This window comes from Coregonus clupeaformis, chromosome 17 (assembly GCF_020615455.1).
Source record: "Coregonus clupeaformis isolate EN_2021a chromosome 17, ASM2061545v1, whole genome shotgun sequence".
Classification (NCBI taxonomy): domain Eukaryota; kingdom Metazoa; phylum Chordata; class Actinopteri; order Salmoniformes; family Salmonidae; genus Coregonus; species Coregonus clupeaformis.
In genome coordinates this window covers 49,526,728-49,535,551 of record NC_059208.1, presented here as the reverse complement: position 1 = coordinate 49,535,551, position 8,824 = coordinate 49,526,728, and positions in this window count along the sequence as shown.

Sequence of the window (8,824 nt, the reverse complement as noted above, 5' to 3'; positions counted from 1 at the left end):
CACCCTCTGCCTCTCTACCTCAACTTGTCACCCTCTGCCTCGCTACCTCAACCTGTCCACCCTTTGCCTCTCTACCTCAACCTGTCACCCTCTGCCTCTCTACCTCAACCTGTCACCCTCTGCTTCTCTACCTCAACTTGTCACCCTCTGCCTCTCTACCTCAACCTGTCACCCTCTGCTTGTCTACCTCAAACTGTCATCCCTCTGCCTCTTTACCTCAACCTGTCACCCTTTGCCTCTCTACCTCAACCTGTCCACCCTCTGCCTCTCTACCTCAACTTGTCACCCTCTGCCTCTCTACCTCAACCTGTCACCCACTGCTTCTCTACCTCAAATTGTCCACCCTCTTCCTCTCTACCTCAATCTGTCACCCTCGGTCTCTCTACCTCAACCTTTCACCCTCTGACCTCTCTACCTCAACCTGTCACCCTCTGCCTCTCTACCTCACCCTGTCACCCTCTGCTATCTACCCTCAACCTGTCCACCTCAGCCTCTCTACCTCTACCTCAACCTGTAACCCTCTGCCTCTCTACACCAACCTGTCACTCTCTGCCTGTCTACTCCAACATGTCACCCTCTGCTTCTCTACCTCAACCTGTCCACCCTCTGCCTCTTTACCTCAACCTGTCACCCTCTGCCTCTCTACCTCAACCTGTCCACCCTCTGCCTCTCTACCTCAACCTGTCCACCCTCTGCCTCTCTACCTCAACCTGTCACCCTCTGCCTCTCTACCTCAACCTGTCCACCCTCTGCCTCTCTACCTCAACCTGTCACCCTCTGCCTCTCTACCTCAACCAGTCCACCCTCTGCCTCTCTACCTCAACCTGTCACCCTCTGCCTCTCTACCTCAACCTGTCCACCCTCTGACTCTCTATCTCAACCTTTCCACCGTCTGCCTCTCTACCTCAACCTGTCACCCTCTGCTTCTCTACCTCAACCTGTCCACCCTCTGCCTCTTTACCTCAACCTGTCACCCTCTGCCTCTCTACCTCAACCTGTCCACCCTCTGCCTCTCTACCTCAACTTGTCACCCTCTGCCTCTCTACCTCAACCTTTCCTTCCTCTGCCTCTCTACCTCAACCTGTCCACCCTCTGCCTCTCTACCTCAACCTGTCATCCTCTGCCTCTCAACCTCATCCGTTCACCCTCTGCCTCTCTACCTCAACCTGTCACCCTCTGCCTTTCTACCTCAACCTGTCATCCTCTGCCTCTCTACCTCAACCAGTCCACCCTCTGCCTCTCTACCTCAACCTGTCACCCTCCTCTACCTCAACCTGTCCACCTCTGCCTCTCTATCTCAACCTTTCCACCTCTGCATCTCTACCTCAACCTGTCATCCTCTGCTCTCTACACCACAACCAGTCCACTGTCTGCCTCTTTACCTCAACTTGTCACCCTTTGCTTCTCTACCTCAACCTGTCCACCCTCTGCCTCTTTACCTCAACCTGTCCACCCTCTGCCTCTCTACCTCAACCTGTCACCCTCTGCTTCTCTACCTCTACCTCAACCTGTAACCCTCTGCCTCTCTTCTCCAACCTGTCTCCCTCTGCCTGTCTACTCCAACCTGTCACCCTCTGCTTCTCTACCTCAACCTGTCCACCCTCTGCCTCTTTACCTCAACCTGGCACCCTCTGCCTCTTTACCTCAACCTGTCACCCTCTGCCTCTCTACCTCAACCTGTCTACCCTCTGCCTCTCTACCTCAACTTGTCACCCTCTGCCTCTCTACCTCAACCTTTCCACCATCTGCCTCTCTACCTCAACCTGACACCCTCTGCCTCTCTACCTCAACCTGTCATCCTCTGCCTCTCAACCTCATCCGTTCACCCTCTGCCTCTCTACCTCAACCTGTCCACCCTCTGCCTCTCTATCTCAACCTTTCCACCTTCTGCCTCTCTACCTCAACCTGTCACCCTCTGCTTCTCTACCTCAACCTGTCCACCCTCTGCCTCTTTACCTCAACCTTTCACCCTCTGCCTCTCTACCTCAACCTGTCCACCCTCTGCCTCTCTACCTCAACTTGTCACCCTCTGCCTCTCTACCTCAACCTATCCACCCTCTGCCTCTCTACCTCAACCTGTCACCCTCTGCCTCTCTACCTCAACCTGTCACCCTCTGCCTCTCTGCCTCAACCTGTCCACCCTCTGCCTCTCTACCTCAACCTGTCCACCCTCTGCCTCTCTACCTCAACCTGTCACCCTCTGCCTCTCTACCTCAACCAGTCCACCCTCTGCCTCTCTACCTCAACCTGTCACCCTCTGCTTGTCTACCTCAAACTGTCCACCCTCTGCCTCTCTACCTCAACCTGTCACCCTCTGCTTCTCTACCTCAACCTGTCACCCTCTGCCTTGCTCTTTTCTACCCCTCTTGGATCCCCTCATTTGCTCTTCTCTCTTTCCCTTATCTACTCCCCCGCCCCCAGACTCTTCCTCACCCTCTCTCCCCCTCCCTCACCCTCTTGCCTTCCACCGTCCGTTTCCTCACCCTCTCTCACCCCCATCTTCGTCTCCTCCCCAGCCTCCCCAATCTAGACATGACTACAGCGTTTCACTCAGCAGGCTGGCTGACTGGGGCAGCTCTCTGGGGTTTCCTGTCTTCAGTCTGCATTCACACACTTTTTGCCTGCTTCCCTCAACACTCATACACACACCGGATACATACCTCAACATACTCACGCGCACGCACATACGCACACACACACACTCACGCATACAGACACACACACACACACACACACACATACTCAAACATATACACATGCTCTCTCTCTCAATCTCTCTCTCTATATCACACACACACGCATATACACACACGCACACACACACACACACACACACACACACACACACACACACACATACACACCAAAAGGCATGGTTGTGGTTGGGTGATATCTGAAAGTTGTTTGAGTTAATCTGTGTCATGATGCTCTTACTGCTGATAGGTTGACATAGTTGACCAGGTCAGAAAGCTCGAGTAGTGAGATTAAATATGGTCAATGATGTCATAATACTTTGTGAGCATGGTTGACTATGTCATAGTGCTCCATATTGATAGAGCAACCATATAATTATAAATATAATTTAATAGGATCTCTGTGAGAGAAACCATTGACCATTGCTGATCAAAATCAAGTATTGATAGGTTACCATGGTTAACAATGTCATAATAACTTGTCATATTACAATGTGGTGGACTCATATCAATAGATCGACCATTGACCATTGCTGACCAGGTCAAAAAGCTTAAGTGTCGATAGGTTAACCAATGTTGACCACATGTCAGGATGATTTGACCAGGGTTGATCATGTTGTGACAGGCATTTAGGTTGACCGTTCCTGGACGATGTCATAAACTTGTCATAATGCTCTGTGTCAATAGCTTGGCCATGTCTTACCATGCCATAATGTACTAACATCATAGGTTACCTATGGCGGTATTCAGATGGGACATTCAATGTACAGACAGTTATGCTTGTTCTAGTACATAGGAGCCATAGGTTTGAAGCCTGTCATAGTCTTGGGTTGAGTCTCAAATGGCACACTATTCCCTATATAGTGCACTACTTTTGATAGGGCTCTGGTCAAAAGTTGTGCACTAAATAGGGAATAAGGTGCCATTTGGGATGCATATTTATTTTCACCACCTGTTGACTGGTTGGATTGCCTGGGGAAACTGTGAATACACACTCGCTGCTCACACCTACAGGTGTACGCCTCAAGTGATAGGGCTGACAGTAGTTTGTTCTGTTATGTGTTTAATTGAACAAGTCCTCCAGATTCAACGCCTGTCAGCCAGAGGGATGGAGAGAGCTAGAGAGAGAGAGAGAGAGAGGAGAGATAGGAGAGAAAGAGTTCCCAGACTTTTTCCCAGACATATCTTTGTTCCCACAGCTGCATCTAAAATTAAACTTGCGTTGCTCACCATTTATGATAACATTCTGTGCTTTGTGTGTGAGTATATCATAGTAGCTATACCTCAAAGCGGTTTAAGACGCTCGCACGCACACGCACGGACACACACAATCTAGTGGAGTAGGAGTGCTTAAGGCCTTCTTTTAGTTCTTCATACCAAGCCCACAGAAATTCTGCACCTGCACATTCAAAAAGTTACAGTTCCTACAAGAAGTTACAGTTCCAAAATGCACCTTCTTTAGAAGACATACAGGGAGTTCTTAGAGAGAGATTCCACCACTGTTCAACTTTAACGACAGAATGTGTTGATCTTGTTGCATAAACCAATGGTTGTTCCCAAGGCACGTCAGTCCCATAAAGGTTAAAGGGCAACTGTTCTAATCAGAGCTTCTTCATATAACAGCAGCTCAATAAGGTAATCTAGTGTCACAACATTCACAACAGGGAGAGAGGGAGTGTGTGTGGGTTGTGTGTGGGGTGTGTGTATGTGTTTGGGGTGTGGGGTGTGTGTGTTTGTGTGGGGTGTGTGTGTGTGTGTGTGTGTTTGTGTGGGTGTGTGTGTGTGTGGGGGGGGGGGTTCTCGATCTCTTGACTACCTTCATTCTCTCCTTTCTCTATCGCTCTCTTTCTCTGTCATCTCATTTTGTCTCATTTGTGTGCAAGTTTAACACACACATTCTCAAACATTTACATACACTCTCTCTCCCTTTCTCTCTCTGTCTCACACACACACGCACACATGCACTCAAACACGCACACACACACGGCAGTGGTGTGTGACCGGGTGATCCTTGGGCCGATCGGCTGCATTGATTATTGGGCCTGAGGAGAGTCGTGGAGTGGCAACACTAATTATTCCTTTTTGTTGTGGATTAGCTGAGAGAAAAGGTCACCCACTCAACATCACTGGTAGGATAGGGAGGAGAGGGGAGAGAGGGGGAGAGGGAGAGGAGGGGGAGGAAGGGGGAGAGAGGCCATGATAGGCAAGGTCCATACAGACACTTGATATTCTTACACTAATATAAACGATACATTCACATTTAGTTGTTCTGTTTTTAGTCTATAGCTAATACGGCCTATCCGTCCCTTCTTATTGAGCTATACAGCTCCACCATACTGTGTCTTCTGTGAATGTATCTCACTCTCTCTTCCTCTCTCGGTCTGCAGGATCAGATGGGTTCACAGCCTGAAGTCCAGGGTGTCAGAGTGTTTCTGAGAAGGTTGTGACTTCCAGAGTGTAACCTGGATAAACATCTCTGACAGAGGGAACTGGACCGTTCCTTAGTTTTAGTTTTCTTTTTTCTGTCTTCAAATTTTTTCCCCAGTAGAACTAGTGTGCAGAAGGAAATCATGTTAGGGAAATCACGTTAGGCTAACTCACTGTTGATGGGGAAGCTGTTTGAATTATACAGCATGGTTCCTTTTGGTGTACTGCAATATGTACAATAATGTAATGAAAGATCTCCATATATTTATGAAGAACTGTATGGTAATCTGTTAGAAAATGTTTACTGTTTAATCATTAATATTCTCCCTTCTATAGTATGGCTATACCTGGAGTCAAATAAAGGATAACTGAATGATATACAGACTAGATTGTGTATTACTTGATTGCATGTCAGTACCTGCCTAACCACCATCAGATCATCCTACTGTGATTGAGACAGGGAGAGGGAGCTCAGTGCTTGTGCAAGGCTGCAGCATTCCTAGTGTTGAGATCATGCAAGTGTCTCAGAACTTATCCTGGCAAAATTGCCAGACGAGGAGAAACTTGTGGGTTACATATCTCTAATGAGTGTGTATGGGTGTGAGTTGTCACTTGCTGTGTGTGTGTGTGTGTGTGTGTGTGCATGCACGTGCTCCCGCCCGTATGTGTTGTGTTTGACCTCTCCAAGTGTGTATATTGTCTGTAAATGTCAGTGAAGATGCCAAGGAACACAGACATGGAGAAGTATATTGGTCTGCTGCCTGTGGACATGACTGCAAGGCGACAGGGAACCAAACAGGTAAGGGCCAAACAAACAGAGGTTCACTTCCAGCAGCCCAAACCAGTCACAACCAGCCCAAACCAGCCACAACCAGCCAAAACCAGCCACAACCAGCTACAACCAGCCAAAACCCAGAGAAGGGTGAAGTTGTCCCTAGACACTGATCTAAGGTCAGTTTGCTATTTTGGTTTCAATGGTTAAGAATAAGATTTAGTTAAAGGAAGCTGATCTCAGATCTGTGCCTAAAGGCAGATTCTACTTCGAGGTCAAAACGTTCCTGTATCAACTCTCCTCCCCTTCTGTTTTCACAATGTGACGAGATAGAGCCACACGCGAACACAAACAAACGAAGCGTACTGTTTAGACCGTGAATGGAACTGGCACAGAAAAGATACATGAAAATAGTACTCCTGTTGTTGTGTCATAGTGAAATATTTATATTTATAGCAGGGTAGGGAAGGTCACCTTGATCTGCAAGTGTTAAAAAGTATGTGTTGTCCTTGGATCACTTTTACATGGAAATAGAAACAAATAGGCTATATTTCTGTCATTTGATGTGTGACTTTGTAATTATTTGTGGAATATTTGACTTCGCTGCCCATTCTTCAATTTTCTTTGGAAAATTAGATTTAATGTCAATGGAACAAACCTGGTTAGAAATGTTAAATTATAAGAATGGAAATAGTTGAAAATGTGATCATTTCATTCAAAGTGTTTGCTTTAAGGTTTAAGGCAATATTCAATTTCCATTTCTTTGTTGCAGTATATCAGTACTGTAGATTATCTTGCCATAGAAGCAGGTTGGTGTGATTTTGTTGAGATTTTGTTGTCATGGTATTCATGGTTGCCACAGTCAATAGTTGTGTTAAGATTTTGTTGCCATGGTATCAGTGCATGGCTGAGTTGACGTGACCTCTCCATATAGTGCCAGGAGAGACCCAGGATTGACCCGGGATAGACCCATGGACCCTTTCAGAGGAGTCTATCTGGACTCTACAGGGATCCTGCCTTCCAGAGTTCACAAGGGGGTCAGAAGTATTACCACATACATCACAGCTGTAGCAGAATGGCACACATGGTTGCCATGGCAATCAGACATTTTTGCTGCGCTATGCCAAACAGTGGTGGGTGGGTGCCGAGACACTAGAGAAACAGACAGACAAAAATTATTGTGTGTGTGTGTGGTGTGTGTGTGTGTGTGTGTGTGTGTTTCCCCTCTCGCCAAGGCGCCTATGTGTGTCTTCCTTGTTTGGTTTCTGTTGGCGATCTGTGTTCTCAGCTGCTCTCCAACTGCACCAGGAAAAGGGGAGCTAATATGAGGATGGCGTACGATTAGACCAATGATTGTCCCTGGACCCATTTAGTTTTAGCATTATTGCTAGATATAGCTAGCTCTCCTCCTCTGTTGCCTTATACACCAAAACTCTAGTGATTAAATATCCATGGTGAGAATCCTTCATCACCCTGGCAACAAAGCAGCCATGCCCTTCCAACATGTTCCAACATCACCATGGAAAACTGCCTGTTTCCCTGGTAACCAAACCCGCTCTCTTTGTCATGGAATGACCTCTAGGTGAGGGCGCTGATTGGTTTCCTGTTCTTCCAGACCAAGCTTTCTGATTGGCTCTCCCTGAGCACAAAGACCAGTTATAAAACGGTAAACGTCAACACTAACATATACTAAATATAACGCTTTCTACCTAGTATGTAAAATACAGTATGGTAAATCCTTGTTTATGTTATTATTGTGTGAGTGTCTACAGGTTGTGTACATCCACTGTACACATATTTGAGTGGCAAATGTCTTAACAGAGAATGTTCTAGATATATGCTTTAGAGACTTGAGGTGCTGTTTCCTTGAATTCCTCAAACACTCACCGTGGTAGACATTCTGACCTCTGCTGCCCTTAGAAGTAGAGAGAGTGTGTGAGAGAGAGAAAGAGAGAGAGAGAGAGAGAGAGAGAGAGAGAGAGAGAGAGAGAGAGAGAGAGAGAGAGAGAGAGAGAGAGAGAGAGAGAGAGAGAGAAATAAAGGGAGAACATACAAATTGCGAGAAAGAGCACTAGGAGATATATTTACTGTTGGCAGAACAGTAAGATGGCGACAAGGCAACAGAGAATAGGGTTGGGGAAAGGAGAGAAACACAGAGAGAGAAGGGGAGAGGTAACAGACCACAAGGATGAGAAAGAGAGAAAGCATGAGGGAAATCAGGTAGTGAGAGAAGGAGAGACAAGGAATGATAGAGCAAAGAGACATCGAGACTGTCCCTAGTCTTATGCTCCCCTGTATGCACCAATGGGGAGCTGAGATTCCCATAGGAATTGCTGAAGCTAGCTGTAACGCTGATGTAATGCTAGGCTAATGGGTTTGGTGACATATGGAACACAGATTGGAGCATGACACCACTACCGCCTCCCTCAGGTCAACCCATGCACTGCAGTAATATATGTAGAATAAGTGGCGCAAGAAACTCCAGATAGGACCTGGAAGATTATGAAGATTATGTTCAACTAGCAACCAATGTTTCTTTGGAATGTTTGATTTGAGTGTTTTAATGAGTACACAGACTGCACTGTTCTGAACATAGTTACGTTAGTTAAACGCCAAGGCAATAATTATTTTCTACCTTGTTTTCTGTCAATACGTTTTTGAAGTACATATTACAAACTATAACTATAATAAACTAACATTTATGTTTGTAACTATAGCCATATGGTAAATGTTGCACAAAGAAACTACTACTACTACTACCACCACTAGTACCATCAGCATTACAATAACTACTACTACTACTACGACTACTACTACTACTACTACTACTACTACTACCATCATCATTAACACTACTACTACCACCAATACTATCATAATCATTACTACTACTACTACTACTACTACTACTACTACTACTACTACTACTACT